Raw genomic sequence first — 20,746 nt, 5'->3', positions numbered from 1 at the left:
GATGTGAAGATGTTTTAGGAGGGGAGGCTCCTGACAAGGCGACTTAATGAAGAAAACATTCGGAATTTCCCACCAAACGAACTGGACATTTGAGTAGGGCTTGCTCTGTTGATGGCTGATGTCAAATCAACGTGCTGAGGCTCCGAGAAGTTGAACACTAGAACCACATATCAATTGATTGATGCTTGGAGACATGCCCACCCACAAACACAGAAGGGAAAGCATTACACAGCACAGGCAGCATCATGGGCACGACTAGACTACTGGTTTTTGTCCCGAGGGTTGGGCCCAGCAATATTTCAAGTACAGCACTTGGCCAGAACTTACTCAGATCACACCCTGATAAAACTCACACTGTCCTCCTCAGAATTCGGCCCACCACGCAGCACTTGGTGACTTCATGCTCCTATTTTGCTAGACACAGTCTTCCAGGAAGAGCTGCGGGAAGAAATACAGGATTTCTTTGCGCGAAACAAAGGATCGGTGGACAGTGTAGAAACCATTTGGGAGGCATTCAAGGTTACACTCCGCGGGTTCTACATATCGAAGGGCTCGGGTTTACTAAATGACATAACTAACACATTTTGGAAAAGGGGGGTGGTGATGGACAGAGTTTCTGAATGATGCAGAATACTCTTACCAAGTCAAGAGATCATGGTTTTAATCCATCACCGTTTTTTAGCTCAATGCACCATCCCAGCTCAGAACCTGGCTATATGCAAATTGGTCTGTTCCTGTCCTAGAGCATGCTGGGAACAGGGCAAACCAAACTACCAAGCCAATTCTTATACTGGGAAGGAAACAAGCTTCCGGGGACCGGTTTCTGGCATCACAGCCTTCTTCGGCCCGGCTTGCTTGAATCCTGATGGTGCAATGAGCAAGGGACTCACGTCTGAGCATACCCTCCCACACATAGTGTGGATAAAACCGATTTTGGAAAAGGGGGGTGGTGATGGACAGAGTTTCTGAATGATGCAGAATACTCTTACCAAGTCAAGAGATCATGGTTTTAATCCATCACAGTTTTTTAGCTCAATGCACCATCCCAGCTCAGAACCTGGCTATATGCAAATTAGTCTGTTCCTGTCCCAGAGCATGCTGGGAAAAGGGCAAACCAAACTACCAAGCCAATTCTTATACTGGGAAGGAAACAAGCTTCCGGGGACCGGTTTCTGGCATCACAGCCTTCTTCGGCCCGGCTTGCTTGAATCCTGATGGTGCAATGAGCAAGGGACTCACGTCTGAGCATACCCTCCCACACATAGTGTGGATAAAACCGATTTTGGAAAAGGGGGGTGGTGATGGACAGAGTTTCTGAATGATGCAGAATACTCTTACCAAGTCAAGAGATCATAGTTTTAATCCATCACCGTTTTTTAGCTCAATGCACCATCCCAGCTCAGAACCTGGCTATATGCAAATTAGTCTGTTCCTGTCCCAGAGCATGCTGGGAACAGGGCAAACCAAACTACCAAGCCAATTCTTATACTGGGAAGGAAACAAACTTCCGGGGACCGGTTTCTGGCATCACAGCCTTCTTCGGCCCTGCTTGCTTGAATCCTGATGGTGCAATGAGCAAGGGACTCACGTCTGAGCATACCCTCCCACACATAGTGTGGATAAAACCGATTTTGGAAAAGGGGGGTGGTGATGGACAGAGTTTCTGAATGATGCAGAATACTCTTACCAAGTCAAGAGATCATGGTTTTAATCCATCACCGTTTTTTAGCTCAATGCACCATCCCAGCTCAGAACCTGGCTATATGCAAATTAGTCTGTTCCTGTCCCAGAGCATGCTGGGAACAGGGCAAACCAAACTACCAAGCCAATTCTTATACTGGGAAGGAAACAAGCTTCCGGGGACCGGTTTCTGGCATCACAGCCTTCTTCGGCCCGGCTTGCTTGAATCCTGATGGTGCAATGAGCAACGGACTCACGTCTGAGCATACCCTCCCACACATAGTGTGGATAAAACCGATTTTGGAAAAGGGGGGTGGTGATGGACAGAGTTTCTGAATGATGCAGAATACTCTTACCAAGTCAAGAGATCATGGTTTTAATCCATCACCGTTTTTTAGCTCAATGCACCATCCCAGCTCAGAACCTGGCTATATGCAAATTAGTCTGTTCCTGTCCCAGAGCATGCTGGGAACAGGGCAAACCAAACTACCAAGCCAATTCTTATACTGGGAAGGAAACAAGCTTCCGGGGACCGGTTTCTGGCATCACAGCCTTCTTCGGCCCGGCTTGCTTGAATCCTGATGGTGCAATGAGCAAGGGACTCACGTCTGAGCATACCCTCCCACACATAGTGTGGATAAAACCGATTTTGGAAAAGGGGGGTGGTGATGAACAGAGTTTCTGAATAACTAACACATTACGCAGATTAGAGGCCGAGCTTAAGTCACTGGAAGCAAGGTTGACCGCAGGCCCGAACAGTCTCGCCCAACTTAAGTTTAGGGAGACACTCACAGATTATATGGACACAGCACAGCAGGAAACACGGTTTTGGGCAGATTCTGGTTGGCCCACTCCTACGGAGAGGGGGAACGACCTGGTAAGTCACTGGCACATAAGATTAGGAAACCTTGTTACTCTAGCTATGTATTGGAACTTGAAGACCTAGACGGGATAGTCTACCATGACACTGCCAATATCCTCAGTGCCTTTGCACGCCATTACACTCACCTCTACACTACAAATAGGAAGGATGACCTGGATCTAGAGAACTATTTGGGAGATGTGGCACTAGGCTGGTTGAGCGATGTGCAACGGGAAATCTTATGTGCCCCTTTCGTGTTGGATGAGGTCAGGGATGCTATAATGAGCATGCAATCAGGGAAATCCACGGAAACGGATGGAATTCCTATAGAGTTTTACAAAACATAAATAGATCTAATGGCCCCCATCTTACATGAGGTATATGAAGAATCGCTGGATGTTGGCTGCCTCCCTGCATCCATGAGGGAGGCTCTTATCATTTCGCTATTGAAACCAGGGAAGTCGCCCCAACAATGCGAGTCCTATATGCCGCTGTCCCTCCTTAACTGTGATGCCAAAATACTGGCCAAACTCATCGCTACTCGACTGAGCCTGTTGCTGGAGAATCTGATCCACCCTGATCAGTTAGGCTTCGTGCCTGGGAGGGCCACCTCCCATAATCTGAGAACCCTTTTTGCTATTCAAAATAATGACTCACCCGACTTGCCCCTAGCTGCTGTATTTTTGGATGCCACTAAGGCTTTTGATTCAATTGAGTGGGACTATATCTTTGGGGTAATGCTACGGATGGGTTTCCCACCGCTCTTCCTCTCATGGATTAGGCTGCTATACCAATTGCCGGTTGATAAGTGCTCATTAATGGACACACATCCCAGACATTCCAAATTACCAGGGGCACCCGGCAGGGGTACCCGTTATCCCCCTTATTTTTTGCTCTTGCGGTGGAGCCATTGGCGGTGAAGCTGCGGCAACACCACAATGATAAGGCTCTACGTAAGTTGCTGCAAATACTCATATCCCTATACGCCAATGATATCACCCTATACATTCGTGACCCGCAGCAAAATTTGAATCCGATGCTCAGGGAATTTATTATTTTTGGGAGGCTATCAGGGAACCAAATTAACTGGGGGAAGTCCTGCATTTTCCCTTTGACGACCGCAACAGTTCGATTTCCACTGGATTATCCCTTAGAGTGGTGTGATGAGGAATTGCGGTATTTGGGAATCCGTGTCACCAAGAATAGAGGCGAGCTGATGCGCCTAAACTATGGCACTGCAATGACCCGCATAACGGACTATGTTACCCGCTGTATTTCTTTACCGCTGTCCATGGTGGGACGAGCATCCTTAATTAAAATGGTGATACTTCCCCAATTGCTCTATCTGTTTTTAAATATTCCGTATTATCCAGGGACTTTTTTTTTAAGACACTTAGATCAGAACTGACGCGTTTGGTATGGGGTAAACAACCGAGATTGCAATGGAATGTACTTATTAGACCATATTCACAGGGAGGGTTCGGAGTACCAAATTTTGAATTGCATTACATTAGCGCACAAGCCCATTACACATGGTTCTGGGTGAAACAGCCACGGTATATGCCGCAGGTTGCGGTGGAACACTGGCTTGCACTCCCCATTCCAATAGGCGGAGCGTTGTATGACTTGGCTAATTCCAGGGACAGGACACCGACCACCCACACATGTACAACTACAGCGTGGCAACGCATAGGGCGCATGTTGGACGCTCCCATGCTATATTCCCCATTATTACCTCTCACTTATCATCCAAGTATGCCCCTTCTCCAAGAAGCAATATTTCACAACTTTAGGTAGCGAACCCGCATTAATACCTGGGGGGACTTATACCATAATGGCCACTTCCACACTGCTGAGCAAGTTTTTCAGGACCTGCAACAAACCCCGCTTGACGTTTTTCTATATATTCGCCTTAGACAGGGAATCCGGTCTCTAACCCCGGACTTCCCGGCGGAACATCAGGTGCTAGCTCCTCTACAGCTGATACTTATAAATACGATGACTAAACGCCTTGTCTCCCTGATATATTGGGCAGTGCACATGCAGAGGGAACTGCCGGTTACGCTATCCCGCACACAATGGAGTGGGGAGTTGGGTTTTGCCCTGACAGATGACCATTGGGAATACTGCTGCTCGCAGACTGATCGGGTCTCGGCCAGCAGCAGGATTCGCATAATACACTATAGGTTTCTCCATAGATTGTATTACACCCCAGCCAAGATGCACAGATATCATTTGCGAGACTCGGACAGATGTGACAGATGTCGAGCTCCTGGAGCAGATTTTCTCCATCTGGCTTGGGAATGCCCAGGTGTGAATGAATTTTAGGGGCCTGTCTTTGACACTCTGGATTTGATGATGAATACACACATTGAACCCACACCATTGATGGCTCTGCTCGGCTACGTCAAACCAATACAGGCGGTACATCGCAAATATGTGGCCCTTGACTACTTATGGCTAAGAGGCAGGTGGCGTGCTGATGGGGAAGGGGGCGGGCACCCAAATTTAAGGGCTGGATTGATGATCTGGTGGTTTGCCAGGAACGACTCACCACATAGTCTGAACTGCTACCTAGGGCCTCCAGACCCAGGGATATCTGGGCCCTCTTAACATGTTACCTGCTGTCACACCCACGTGAGACACCAACGTCCGACACAGAAGTAGCTACGCAATAACAGAACCGAAGTGTGCACAAATAGTTGAAGGGTCCTCCTCTGTGAGCGATAGAGATACTGCCTGTGAACTAAACGTTCTGCATTCTGGTATAGTTTACGTTAACACCTGTACAGGTACCTGCACGCCAATGAAGTAATGGAAATATAGCTTATTTATGTGACTTTTGTGTACTGTCCTGATGCAATGTCCGCTGCATCTTGACGTTCTGTAGATATTGTACTATGCCTTGATATGTTACGCGATATGGGCTAATGCTATGAATACTTGTGACACAAACATGCTGATAATGTACTAATTACTGCACGTAATGTATTGTTTGTTTGAAAAACAATAAAAAGACATTTTAAAAAAAAAAGAGTCAGGGGTGCGTTATAGTAAATCAGCAATGCTGTGCCAGCCAATTGCTTCATATAAAAATCCATTTGGCATTTTTTCTGTGGTTCCATATGCACGAGCTGGGCAAAATGAAACGGAAAGCATGCGAAGATGCTTCCGTCTTTTATAGCGGCACAAAGCAGTTTTCCTGCAGCTGCACACTACTCCGTGACTGGGAGTGGGGCGCCACAGTATATATATACTGGTGAAGCCATAGACTTTGTGGAATATTTGCCTACATTGTATAAATAAAACAATACATTAAAAAAATTAAAATGCGAAGCAAAGTTTTCCAATCCAAGTAATATAAAGGCCTCACATTTAGGGGGGGCCAGACAGATATATGGGCTAGACGGGCCCTGCTCTGTCCCCCGTAGCTGCGGCCCTGTGTCCTGCCTTTCCTGAATGAGTCAGGGCTTGGCTGAATAGACCTGAGCTGCATTTACAGTAGGGGGAGGAGATTTCCTTTACACTTGGACAGGCCTGGTCTGCTGTGGACAATGCTGTCTCCACCTCCTGCCGGGCAGCTGCACCAGAGAGGACAAAACTGATTTTGGCTGGGCAAGGAGCTTCTCTGCCACAAGAGAACAAAGGAAGTTGTGCTATAAAAAGTGGGGCCCAGACCCCATATTTTTAGATTGCTTCTGGAATTCAAGAGGAACATTTGCCAAGGAGAAGAGCTGGAGAAACTGTAGGAGAAGTACTGCCCCTTTGCTGTGTGCTGTCTGGGGTTTGTCTGCAGTGGCTTTTTCTGCAAGGTTGTTCCTACTGTTGTGAGCTGGAAAAGTAACGCAACGTCGAAACGCAAGACACATCCACACCTGTTTCTGACGCATCGCTAAAGAAACTCTCGCAGTGCCTGCCCGACGTAGGAGAAATCACTGCTCACCGCATCCAGTGCACCGATCTACGAAGTCCGAGATCACTGCACCGAGTCCGATGTAGGCCCTGCTGTGCAGCTGTAAGAACCAATGCATCATGGGGCCACAGCTGGAGAAACTAACGCAGAGCCACTGCCGCCAAGAACTGATGCATCCCAATCCTCATGCAATGCACCGGGCGCAAGTCTACATCAAAACTGGGACCGCAGTAAGAAACCGAAGCATCACCTCCCCGCACAGTAAGAAACTGACGCATCACCTCACCTTCAGTAAAGAACTGATGCATCAACTCCCCTGCATGGCAGTAAGGAACAGACACATCACCTCCCTGGAGTAAGGAACTGACGCAACACTTTTCCTGCTCATAAGGAACTGACGCATCACCTTCCCTGCGGCTGTTTTTGTTTATGATTTCTGACGCATCCAAGTTACTTTGTGTTGCAAGTGTTGCATCTATGGTTTGCTATGGACAGAACTGTTTCTACCTTTTAAAAGTCATATTTGTATTACTGTATTGTGGATGTTTGTTGTTTTAGTCTTGTTTGATTTAGATAAAGATTACTTAGTTTTCTAAACTGGTGTGGTGTCCGTTTGTAGTGTTTTCACTGTATTACTGTATGTGTGCACGAATGCTCTACACACTGAATCTGAGATAAGCCTGTCTGCTCGTGCCAAGCTACCAAGGGGATGAGCAGGTGTTATTTTCGAAATGTATCCCCCTTACCCTGACTAGGAAGAAGGGTCCCTACTTGAACAACGGTGCAAACCGTTGCCAACTATAGACCCCCATTTCTAATAGATAGCCAGTACAGTTTCTTCGGTGCGGTCCATAACTTCGGACAGCTATGGTCGCAGAGAGGGTTCTTAATGTCATCAGGTTCTCCAATAAGGAACAGGGAATAGGGGCCAGATGTAGGTCGGTCAGTAACGGCCTAAAATCGGTATTTTCGGCCGTTACCGACCGGTATTTCAGAAATGGTATGTAGGGGCATTATTTTACAGAATCGGTAAATTTACTGATTCAGTAAATTTACCGATTCTGTAAAATACTGAATCGGTATTTTTACCGATTCGGTAATTCTGAGATGTAGGTGGGACTCTTCTGAGTCCCACAAGCCTTACCGATTCGGTATTTTACCATCAAATCCAATTTGATGGTAAAATACCGATTCCGGTGAGCATGCACATGTGTGCATGCACACCTATGCCATATGACAGGCAGACCTGCCCTTAGGGCATGTATGCCTGCCACATGGCACCCGAGCCTGTTTTGGGGGTGCCAGAGGGTGTCAAAGTGACACCCCCTGCACCCTTGTGCAAATCGGTATTTACCGATTCGGTAAATACCGAATCGGTAATGCCCATTCATTCCTATGGGCTTCAAAGCCCATAGGAATGAATGGGCATTACCGATTCGGTATTTACCGAATCGGTAAATACCGAATTCTTCAGAATCGGTATTCCAGCACATCTGGAATACCTACATATCCACCCCTTAGATTTACCGATTTTTAATTACCGAATCGGTAAGATTCGGTAATTAAAAATCGGTAAATCTCTTTTACCTACATCTGGGCCTAAGTGAGGCAACTGTTGGAAGCATTTTAACTGCCAAGAGAAGTCGGTTTTAAGTGCGCAGCCCATGGAAGGGGAGAAGACTTTAATTACAACAGGGAACCGGTATGCTAATGATGTTGCCCTTTTCTGTGCTATTAATGCATGTGTTTTTAATGGGACATATATTGGCGTGAGTATAGAGAAGACCAAATTCAGTATGATGCTAGCTGTTGCAGACACATGGGATGAAGTTAAACGTTTGCAAATGGAAGTCGCAGACAAGAAACAAGCGGGTTGAATCAGAGCAAGTTGTGAGAAGGGAGAAAATGACCTATGTGCATTAAGGCAGGGCAGTGTTACCCAATTGTTTGTTACACCCAATGGCAAGTCAAATTTATGGAGCAGCTCACATAGAAGGGATGAAATGGTGAGATTGTTCAGGCAGACTTGGTTCAATCCGAGGTTTTGAGAGAGATTGCAGAAGCAGTGTCTCATCGGTGTGTCACGTGCCAGCAAATGAATGCTGGGAAAAAGACTGTTGTTGCATTGAGCCACATTGGCAGATCAGGGGATCCCTTCAATTGGACCAAATTGGATTTTGTTGAGATGCCTGTGTGTAATTGGTTGAGATACATCTTGGTTGTTGTGTGCATCTTTTCTCGATGGGTGGGAGGCTTATCCAACCAGAAGGTGTGACAGTCTCACAGTAGCAAACCTATTGTTGAGAGAACTCATTCCTAGATTCAGATTTCCAACTACATTGAAGTTGGATAGACGAACGCACTTTCATAACGAAGTCATGAAATTGTTGTGCACCATCTTGAGTGTGGACCAAAGACTGCATTGTAGTTACAGGCCGGCGGCATCTTGCATGGTGGAGCAGATCAACGGTACCTTGAAAACAAGACTAGCTAAAGCATGTGCTTCGACATCTTTGAAATGGCCTGATACGTTGCCTCTGGTTTTAATGAGTTTAGACAGCATTCTTGACAGGAGAACTGGGTTATCACCCCATGAGATACTCATGGGTGTGGGGAACATTACCATTATCGGGGGCAGGCCGGGTGGCACTCCTGAAGATGGTGGCACTCCCCCGACTACTTTATTTTTTCCGCACATTGCCGGTGTGGATACCTGTCGCCCTTTTCCGGCAGCTTCGCTCTATAACGAGCGGTTTTATCTGGGGGAGTGGGAAAAGACGGGTGGCGTTAGATACACTGATGCGTCCCAGGGCGGAGGGGGGACTCGCTGTCCCTGATTTTGAACTTTATTATTTGGCGGCTCAGTTCCAGGGCCTCACCCAGGCAGTAGCACAGGAGTTTAGGGGACCTGAACAAGAATTTGAACCGGATGTGCCACGGCACGTACTGTCCTTTGTGATATTACAGCAAAAACTGCGCGCGGATTCATTAACAGTAGAGGAATGCACTCTGAGGCTCTGTTGGAAACGGTACCACAGCAGAATAGGAGTGCAGCGCCTTTATGCCCCAGAGATAGCACTGGGCATGTGTACAGAACTCCCACATGGCGGTGATTGGTCTGCCCTTGCGGAGTGGGAGACCCTTGGGCTGCAGGTTATGGGAGATTTGTATGGGGATGGCGTCTTATTACCTTATGATGAACTGCAGGAGAGATTTGGCCTTCCACTGGGTCAATATTTAATCCATACGGCCTTAATTGCTGCCATTCAGAAATACTGAGGAACGGGCATATTAGAACCACCGGTGAGTGCTGTATGCCAATATGTTACGATGTCGGCGGGCACCTACAAGGCTGTCACCTGCTTATATAGACGTATGCTTGAGGAGGGGCTGTCACCGCTGCAGAGACTACGATCCCACTGGGAGACAGATATGGATAGGGAAATTCCTGACTCGGCCTGAAAGCAAATAGTTAAGAGGGCATGGAAGGGCACTAGGAATGCTAGATTTCAATTAGTTAATTTCTTCATATTGCATAGGGCGTACCTTACCCCGGCGAAGATCAATCAGTATTTTCATGTAGATAACGCACAGTGCCCCGCTGTAGGCTGAGAGATGCGGGCCTTTTGCATATGTTATGGGATTGCCTTCAGTTCGGTACTTATTGGGAGGATATTGTTACATTATTAAGTGATATTACGGAACGACAGATTAATCCAGACAAAGGAACCTTTCTTTTGCATTGGTTCCCCCACACTAGCAAGACAAAATTAACGAGCAAGTTTCTGGACTTGGGACTGGTGTTGGCCAAAAGAGAAAGTACGTCACATTGGAAGAACCCGGGGGGGGGCCAGTTTTACCAGATGGAGGGCTGCGTTGCTAACAAGGGCGGGGAGTGAGAGTGTGGTTCGCCTGCAGCAGGCTCAAAGGTCCCACAATGATAAAGCACTAGACACAGCGCGGGCATGGGAGGCCCTGGTCACAGAGCTGAGGACACCTGAGGCGGACTCTGGTTCGGAATTGAGTGCACCCACTGGGGATGGAGACTTGTAGTGTAACTACCCTCTGGTACCAATGGGGAGGCACACGGAATGGGTTTCCCCTGCACTTCTAATATAGCCATAGTATCCCATATTGCTGTGTATCTGGTACCAGGCCTATGTTCAAATCGTGTAACTTATGGATCTACTACAATGTGTTGGTTTAATTGATACACCGGTAAGACCGGGTGGCAGGGGGGAGGGTTGAGGGAGGGCAGTACAAGCTGACCTGTTACTAATAAGGCCTTATGATGCAACATACAGTTCTGGCACGAGTATCCTGGTGATGATGTGGAATGCTTCACAGACTGAGCAAGTTGTTAACAATTGGTTTTCTTTAATTCTTAGCTGCTTACTTGATTGCTCCGCTTGGAATGTACCGTTGTATGGCATATATTGTTGCACGCGCCATGGTCTGGCCGTGCCCATCCGTAACCTGGACTGGTCATCTTATATACGCTAGTTGTGTATGGAAAACAATAAAAATATTTCAACAAAAAAAATGAGATACTCATGGGAAGAGCAATGCGTTTGCCTGCTGTCCTTGCCACTGCATTGATAAGTATCTCAGATGACTTGATCCTTGACTACTGTAAAGGATTGGCTGATGTGGTTCATTCTGTGTCTCACCAAGCTGCAACTGCACAGACCTTGAAAGACCTCTGACATGATCTGAGACCTGGTGAATGGGTGCTCTTCAGAAAGCACGTGAGGAAAAACTGTCTCGACTCTCGGTGGTGTGGACCGTATCAAGTGATATTGGGTACAAATACTCCTGTGAAGTGTGGAAGAGTACCGAACTGGGTTCACGCTTCCAATACCCAACAAGTCACAGGTCCCTCCGATGAAACTGCTCCTCTCCCAGAAGTAGTTCCAACAGTGAACGAGGGATCACTGGAGAGAGCAAGTCAAGCTGTGGAGGTTCCTGAAGAGGCCGGATACCTACCAGATCAGGCTGAGGGTGGTCAAGCTACATAAGACCCTGGTATAGACTCTGAGGGAGACGGTAACTTTGTGAGTGTTACGGAATCTGACTCAGCAAAATAGACTGGTGTGGAAAGTGGTCATGTGCAGTTAAGGAAGAAAGATGCTGCTGATGAAACGTAGCCTGTGTGACAGAGGAGACGAAATCTGAAACTTGTATCTGAAAGAGAACTTGTGCCGATAAGTGAATCTTTGGAGTTGGATATGAGTGAAGCTGAGCAAGCCTCAGAAGGTGCTAGGAGGTCAAGGAGGACAAGACTGCTGTGTTTGGGATATTCCTCTCTTGAGTGGACTTATCTGGCTGCAAATGCTGGGGAGAGCATGGTCTGAGATTTTAATATTGATTGTCGAGAGCTTGTTGAGAGCTCCTCGAATCTAGGCTAATGCATTTCTGTCATTGACTGTGCCTTTTCTGCCAAGGTTGAATGGCTTACAGACTCTAATTTTGGAAGACATTGAATTCCAAAGTTTTGGATCACCACGAGCTCCTCAAGAGATTGCGGCATTGAGAGCTGAACTGTTACAACAAGTTGTTGAGGAGATTGGCTCTGGTCTCATAAAGGATGTAAACTGAGCTCTTGAACTGTAAATAAGTTGCTTGAAAGAAGATAACTTAGGCCTGAGTGGAAGAAGAATAAAATGAGGGACTTTCAGCTAGAAGAAGAAAGAGGGTGATGGAAGTCTTCCAAGCTGTGAAAATATTGTGCAAAAGACAGTTGAAAAGAACTTCCCAAGGCTTTAAAGAACAGGTTGCTTAAAGACTTTGTTGCATGTGACTAAGAAGCGGAGAAAAGAGTCTCTGTGTGTTGATCCCCTTACGAGCTGTAATTTGAATCGTAGGCACAAATGTATTATAGGTACACTCATTGTTGGAGTAATAATAGTCATAGCTTGTGTCATCACCGAGTCAATTTTGAATGCACACAAGATTGAGGAACTTGGAGTGGAGGTACATGAGACATCTACACCTACCACTGCTGCCTCAAATGAGGGTACATTAGGATCTAAAAAAGGCTTAATAGAGCAAACTAGTCGCTTTCTTCATGTAGATTTATCTAAAGGCAATTATACGCTGAATGCTTATGCTAACTTGCTTTATGAATATGTTGACAGTATAGAAGTGAGAGATTGCTATGTGCATATGCTATTGCCTGCTTTGGTTAAGGAGGGGATTAGATATTGTAACTTACCCATAACATATGGCATTAGTTGCAGTTTTCTCCTTAGCAGGTTTTATGGGAAATTCATTACGAGTACTACTTCTCAAATTATGATGTGATACTCTCAGAAATACCCATTTATAAATATATGAACAAATATGATTATTATATTTAAGAAGAGAAAATGGAAAAATATTTTGCACCCACAGTAACATTAGATACTGCGTATGCGCATAGACATAGCCTAACCTGCATATTGACAGACATAGAAAAGAAATTTGCAGATCAAGTAGAAGACTGACATAGAGGATTAGTTGTCAATTTTAATAATCAGGATAGACGTTTTGAATGGACAAAAGAGGAGTTAGCTCAAAAGGATAAAGGAAGCTATGGTCCTATAGCTTTAGATTGGGAACTAAGAGGCAAGCTTTGCATATGCCAAGTTCAGAGTCGTTATGATGCTATATTTGAGGGACAGAGTGTGTGTGCCCCAAGCTTTCTAATTAATGGTACCTGGAAGACGTTTCTGCAAGAATCAGTACACATTGTGCCAGGAGTATTTTTTATGTGTAGGAAGAAAGCATATGTTCAGCTTCCGGACAATTGTTATGTGGCAGTTGTGTTTCCAAAGATCTATCATGTGGAAGATTTGGAAGGTTTGGAAGGAAAATCGAACCATAGAGAAAAACTTGAACTGAGTGCTGGTGAGGTTGTGGGAGACATATTTGGAGCTATGATTCCTAGTTTAGGAGTGGTGCTGAATGACATCAAGATCAGGAAGTTGTTTACTATTGTGGATATGATGTCAGTTAACACAGCTCAGTCATTGCTACTCATAGATGGGAAAATGGTTTCGATAAGAGCGATGGGTATGCAAAACCGTCTTGCATTAGACGTGTTGGCAAAAGAAGGCGGAGTCTGTTGAATGCTGAAGGTTCAACAGCGTTGTTCTTACATCTCTGATAGAAGTAAAGATCTGAGGGTATATATATCCAATATCACTGAGATGCATCAGAAAATACATGATCTGACACCTGAGGGTATTTGGGATAAGATTGGAAGGTGTTTGGTGCAGTTGGAAGTTGGTTTGCAAACGTAGGAATATGAATTCTTGGATACATTCTAAACCAATCATAATCGTTGCAATCTGTGTTATTATCTTGGTAGGGATGATAAGGGCATACAAGTGACACAAGGCTAAGCAAGTGGAGAACTACTTGAGGGAAAAGGAGAGAAGAGTTAAAGACTGCAGGTCTGTCATTCCGAGAATTTGAAGCGGCTATAGGAGTTCAGACAAAGGAGATTAGCTATGACATAAGTTGTAATTTCATTAGGTTAAATAATTCATCCCTTTCTTTCTTTTCTGGTGAGGCGTAAACATTACATATTTGCAAAACCATGTCATTAATTTTAACTGTTATTAGCATTGCTCTTCCTGCACATATGATTGTTTCTTTTATAATTTGAGCATTATAATTTTTTATCTATTATGATTATACCTGCATTCTACTCCCGTCCTCTTGAGCAGGCTGATGGACCCATTATTTTCCCTAGTGTAATCAATTTTAAGGACTAAAGATTACTCTTGTAGACATATGAAATCAGCAGTAATATTTGACAATATTCAATAACTGTAATTTTCTCCCCATCTTAAACCAACACTTCTAATGTTTAAGGTAGCGAACGTAACCGGCAATAAATAAAAAAAAAACATTATGACTGTTATTTAATAAGGGAGACCATGGTGATTCCAAGTTTTCTGCCATTCCCTCGTTCATTATGGGGTTAGTGGACCATATTCTTCAGTTGTTCCTAGAAATGGGGAGAAATGAGGCAAGACAGGGCTTGTTTCATTTTTAGATTCCTGGGATTTTTTTGGGGAAAACATTTTTATTGTTATCAGCACATCAGCAAGTTGTATCAATCGTACATATGGCAAATTTGGAACATACCTCAAGACATCAATATACATTTCTTCAAATAGTATACATATTCTATCCCTCCGATTGTCTGTCAGTATCACTCCAACCATCCCTACCTCCCCCCTCCCTTCATTCCTCATCCTCATCTGAGCCATCACTGTCATTGTCCGCAGGTGGATCACAAATACCCCCCCTGTAATCATTCCAAGCTCCCCAAATTTTAGACCACTTTCTGGGGCAACCTCTATTACTAAACACTGCCCGTTCAGTTAACATAGCCTCATCCATATTTGTGCACCATGTGGAGAGGGAAGGCATCTCCACTCCGCCCCATCTCTGTGCTATATTTCTCTTAGCTATCATCATTCTGAACGAGACCCATGTTTGCCCGTGGCGTGTAAGGTCATTGGGTTCCCATACATTTAACAAACATCTGCGTGGGTCAGGTACAAGCGATACCCCCTGCACCTGAGACACAGTACGCAATACCTGGGTCCAGTATGTTATTAATCTGGGGCATTCACATATTGTGTGGAAGAACGTTCCCTCTTCCCCACACCCTCTGAGACAAAAGGGGTGGTCTATTCGTTGCATCTTGTGTAAGACTAGTCTGGTGTAGTATGAACGGTGCAGAATTTTTAGTTGTATTAATCTAAGGCGTGAGGGTATACCCACCTCCCTCGAAGATGCTAACGCTTCCTGCCACTCAGATTCATCCATCTCACCTACATCCTGTATCCATTTAGCTTTAAGTGGGCCCGTGGGGTCGGGTAAGTTGTTTGTCAGTTTCCGGGATTCCTGGGATTTTGATGGCAATTGAGATTTCTGTGTCTCTGGAATCTCAAAGCTTTCCTCAACCTCATCATCAGAAAGGTTCTGTAAAACACTGAACTTTCCACTCAGTTTTTCCTTTTTTTTATAGGGGTGTTTTTTCTTTGTGGGAGTGGGTTTTTATTTGGTTGTATTTTCCTTGGTGTTTGCTGTGGATTTCCTTTTGTAGCTTTCTGAGAAGTTGCCATCCTTCATAATCCATCCCTTTTGTGCTCCAGGTTAGCTTGTTTCTGTATCCTTTTGTACTCTGTGATCTATGGCTGTTTCCATCTCTTGGACAGCTAGGGCACTTGTGATTCTGAGGGTGGTTGATTGTCCTGAGGCTTTTCCTCATGTTCGCTGGTTTGAGTAGTGGGGGGATTATTTTGTTCCTACTCTTCTTATTGTGTTTGTTGATCTTTGTCTTTCTCATTTTCTGGGTTGGGTAGTTTCTGCTGCCTCCATGATTTCTGCACTAAGGGTTGATAAGGCTTCTAGGTGGTCTATATCTGTGTCAGATTCTTGTCCCTGATTTTCTTGGTGAATTTCTGTCAATTAAGTTGCAGGGGTAATTGCTGGTGCTGTTTGATTCTTTCTCAAGTGATATGATCTGTACAGGTGATTGTCACTGCCACACATGTTGCATTTTTTGGGTTTGGGGCATTCAAAAGTGTTATGTCCAGATTATCCAAAATGTTTGCATATTTCCTTGTTGCAGCTTTCCTTGATATGGCCAAAAGTTTGGCAAGATCTACAGAAGGTGGGTTGGTTGAGGTAATTTAAGATGCCCTTATTAGCTCCTCTTGAGAAGATTACCGGTGGGTGTTTAAGGCCTCCCAGCCTTGATTCGTCTTGCTTTAGTGTGGCATTTCATTTCGCCAGGACAGTTTTGAGGTGCCAGCCACCTCCGATTTTCGTGGAATATTTCCTTAAGAAGAGTTCTACATCGCTGTCTATGACATATGGATTGTATCGCGTTGCTTCCCATTGGCCCGAACATCACCCCGCAGAACATCACATCGCAGTGCAAAACAATGCGGTTTACCTTATAACTTGCACACAGCTTGTCAGTGTTCGATACCAGTCTCGAACCTTGTTTTCCAGCACAAAAGATACATGATTCATATTAATTGTTTTTAAAACATCTATTTATTTCACACCTTAGTCGGAACATCATTTGTTTTTTTAAACATGTATTTATTTCACACCTAGGTCATGTATACATTTTTATGGCCATAATACTTTCGCACAGCTCGATCTCAGGTTCGAACCTTGTTTCCCAGCACCAAAGTCTGCCACGCTAGCCGTCAGACCACATCCTCTCCCCTTTTGTCCGGCGCTGCAGTTTTCATGATACATATTATTTGCTTTCCGGAACATCTATTTAAGTCGCCTATCATCGAAACATATAACACGTCTGTCCATAAAACTTTCTCACACCTTATATTTGCTATCGATTTTTTATGGCCATAAAACTTCCACACAGCTGGTCAGTGCTCGATAATAGTAAAGTCGCACCCTAACATATATTCACACTTTGGCATCGCTAGCGATACAGTAAAGTCGGCTGTCACCCAAACATATATTCACACGTTGGCATCGGACAGTTCAGGGAGGCTGTTGAAAATAGAGCCTGTAATTTCATAGCTGTGAGATATGCTGTATGGAGAATGCAAGTTTTGAAAACTTGAAGCATGCATTGCAGGGAGTACTGCAGCATTGCATAAAATTCTTGACAGCGAAGACAGTTTGAAGCTCCTGGTGCCAACTCTGTCTAACGATTAGCAATGATACCCCCACGTAGGGTTGGAAGCCCCTACAGAGCCAGATTATATGCCACCTTCCGTGACCAATGATATTGAAGATTTGCAGTGTGGTATGAAGCAGGGGTTCCTGATGAAGGCTCTGCAAGGTTTGCTGTATTGCTATTCGTATACTGCCATATGTAATGAACCTGCCTGTGGGAAGCCTGCACCGGAAACTCACAGTTAGAAGTCCAGAAGGAAAACTTTTTGGAACAGATCTCCCTCATGGACAAACCGATGGTGTCACAGCATACAGGGTCGCAGAGGGAGTCAAGAATTCGAGCATGGTAAGTGCAGAGCATAAGTGGGTGCAGCCTTGATGCATTTTAAGGAGCTTCACAGATCGCTATGCACCACGTCCAAGAGGGAGGCACAGATGGTATGCCCTTGGGGAACACCCGTTACATCGGATGTATCGCATCGCGCTGCCAAACGTCATACATCCGGATTGTACATATGGATTGTTATGGGGATTTCCTTTGATGTTGTGCTGTTGTTGTCATAGTTACACCCTTCACCGCTTCTTCTTCTTTTTTTTTTAACTTTTAGCCATACATAATGTTGCTTACTGGCGCTTGGTTGATAAAATTAAATGTATATACCTTCCTCCTCGGGTATTCTTGAATGCATCTGAGCTGCTCTATGGCGACTTTGAAGGTTTGTTATGGGATTTAATTTGCAGAACAAGCATGTCACTCTAAAGGAGATGGTGTCATGATGGAGCGCAATGGGCACAAGCCCAAAATATGATAAAAACATGTAAAAGCAAGGGCACAATACCATTACATTTGAGATAAATGAAGAGGAAAGGCATTATATATTTCTTCATTTATCTCAAATGTAATGGTATTGTGCCCTTGCTTTTACTTGTTTTTATCATATTTTGGGTTTGTGCCCACTGCGCTCCATCATGACGCCATCTCCTTTAGAGTGACATGCTCGTTCTGTAGCACACATTGCTGCGATAGGTGATTTGGACAAGTGTGGGGAGCGGTTACAGGGACCGCAGAAAACGAATGTGACAGTCAAAGTTGGTGCACTTGAAAGTTACAGTTGATATGCCCAAAAGGTGGATTCCTCAAATAGGTTTTCTTGGAGAAAGTTGATCGGAATGCATTGCCTCGTGTGATGTTGGGAAGTGTCTATCATCCACGTGAGCCCTATAAAGTGAAATGAAAAAAAAAGGAACCGAACCGGGGCGTGTGGGATGGGGTCCGCGCTGTGTGGGGAGGTGCAGACTCACTTTATTGTATGACCGGAGCAGTCCTCATTCTGCTGCTGCTGTTCCCTCTGTGCTCTCCGGGTGATGGTTCCTTTGTACCGGTGCTTGTAGGCCGGTGGGTTTCTGTTAGCTTCACTATGGACAGTACCAACGTGCATCAGAGAACGGGGGTGTATGGAATGAACCAACTGGTTGTAACAGTTTCCTTCTGGGAAATCCCGCCAGTGGGGGCCCCTGTCAGGTAGGTTGGCTGGGCTACCTTCTGGCAGGTAGACCTTACGTGGACTCTACTTTTGTTTGACAGTCCTGCTGGTGGGTTCTCCGATGACCGGGAGATCCGCTGATGGCACACAAGCTGGTGGGTTGGTGTGGGTTGCTTGGTTTTCAGCCCGTGAACTCATGAGTCCATGGGCTTGATGCTACCGTGGGCTGCTGTGCAGGCTGGAGTACAGGTCATCATGTGACTCGTATCAGCACTGGCATACGGGCAACTCGGTGTGCGAACTTCCAGGGGGACCAGTATGCAGACGGCCATGGTATGCGATAATCTGGCGGGCAGGCAGAAGGCAAACTGTTGGGAGGGTGGCAATGTGGCAGACGGTTGGGTACAGCGGATCCTACGCAATCCTCGTCCCATAAGCCATGTGTAGTCATCCATAGTGGCAATGATGTGGGTATCCCTTAGGTTCTGCTGTCCCAGATGACGTAGCCTTGCTGTGGACTAGCCAGACTCGAGCCCCATCCCCCTTCTTGGCTTTCCCAAAGTTCCTCCCAGACTCCTCACACCATCGCCTTTTGGCATGCAGCCTGGCCTACGTCACGTCAAGGAGCGTGGGCCCAGCACCTCAAAGCATTGGTGATCTGAGTTTTACCTCCCAACTAGAACCCAGAGCAGATGAACCTACCCTTGATCTTAGCCAAAACTCACCTTTCACAAATACCTTCTAGGAAATAGTTAAATATGTGTCCTAAATGCACAAAAGAAGATGTTTCTATACACAAGTGACTAGTAATACCACGGGCAACCGGCATGGCTCGTGGGTGCGGGTGCTGTGGCGGTGGCAGGTGGTGTCGCTCGGGGGAGCAGGGTTTAGAATTATTTTTTTTAACTTACCTCGAGGCCTGGTCCTGTGTCTTCTGTTCTCCTGCTCTCCTGAGTCCGCTCCCAGAAACAGGAAGCAGGCAGCCAGGCTCCCTCCCCCAAGCCAATCACTAGCTGCAGTGCATGGTTGTGATTGGTCTGCCTTGACACGGTGTTCAGCCATGGGCTGTAGGGGTGGGCATGTTCTCCATGCAAGCTCTAATGCACCCAGCATGGAGAACAGGGGAGTGTGCATGGCTGCTTTAGGCGTCCCGAGAGTGCCGACCAAACAGTCATTGCGCACTTGAGTAGGTAAGTCACTCCTCCCCCTCCCTGCTTCTTGAGCAGAGCAGCCCCGCCCACCCTCCCGCCTGCAAAGGAAACATAACAAGATAATAGGTGAAAGTTATTATCATGTTATGTTTGCTCTTCTCGCACTGCTTGAAAGCAGTGGGGTGACGCTACTCCGTCATAGCAGCGGAGCCGCCACTGAATAATACCCATCAACATTAGGGTGACTTAATCCAGCACATACAGGAGGTGCTCTCAGGGCCTTGATGATGTCTATTACAAAGTATTGGCATCTTCATTTACAACATAGGAAAAAACCCAAAAATCATTAGATTTGGAAAAGTGAGTATGCAAATTTATATGATGAAGCCATGCGGTTGCTTAGATTTAGCACTGCAGCCTGCATACTGTGCCTGATCCGAGGTACCTCCAGTTACAAACGTAGGTACCTGAGTGTGTTACAGAAATGACTTGTGTCTCACTCCAGGGGTCTCTAGTAACAGTTTACAGTACTGCAACTTTATATAGCCTAGATGTGTGCCTGATTCAACAGAACTCTAATGACAGACTAAGGCAGTGCAACCTGCATTAGGAAAGAGCACATTTTCAAAACTCAGAGGGCACGAAAATGATTGAGTTTTTTTTTATGTTTTAGTATGTATTTAAATCTAGTAGTGTGCTAAAATTACAATTCTTAGGACTGAGTGTGCAATAAACCTAAATTGCAAATGTTGACATGTCTGGTTTTCATTTTAAGTTGCACGCCAAACCAATTGGCTTTGACAATGCTTGTCTAAATAAGTGAGACCATTGACATTGGCAATATTTTTTGCTTTATTTATGTAGGAAGTAAAAGAACAGATAGGGACATTCTTCTTTTCTGATAGACACACAAATGCTGCCCTCCTGGTGGGGCTACCATTTGTAACTGCTAGGCAGTAGCGCAGTCCTGCAGCTTTTGTGTAGTAATTTCTGA

At 45.4% G+C, this 20,746-nt stretch overlaps 1 protein-coding gene across 1 annotated transcript in view; it reads left to right on the top strand.

Annotated features, from left to right (window-relative positions):
• The window catches only part of LOC144784276 (uncharacterized), a 401,825-nt gene that overhangs the window by 266,575 nt on the left and 114,504 nt on the right, over positions 1 to 20,746 (top strand). The window lies entirely within an intron of this gene.

The sequence above is a fragment of the Lissotriton helveticus genome, chromosome 10 (genome assembly GCF_964261635.1).
Source record: "Lissotriton helveticus chromosome 10, aLisHel1.1, whole genome shotgun sequence".
NCBI lineage: Eukaryota > Metazoa > Chordata > Amphibia > Caudata > Salamandridae > Lissotriton > Lissotriton helveticus.
Note: the sequence above shows the minus strand (reverse complement) of the source record. Positions and strands in the feature narration are given on the sequence as shown.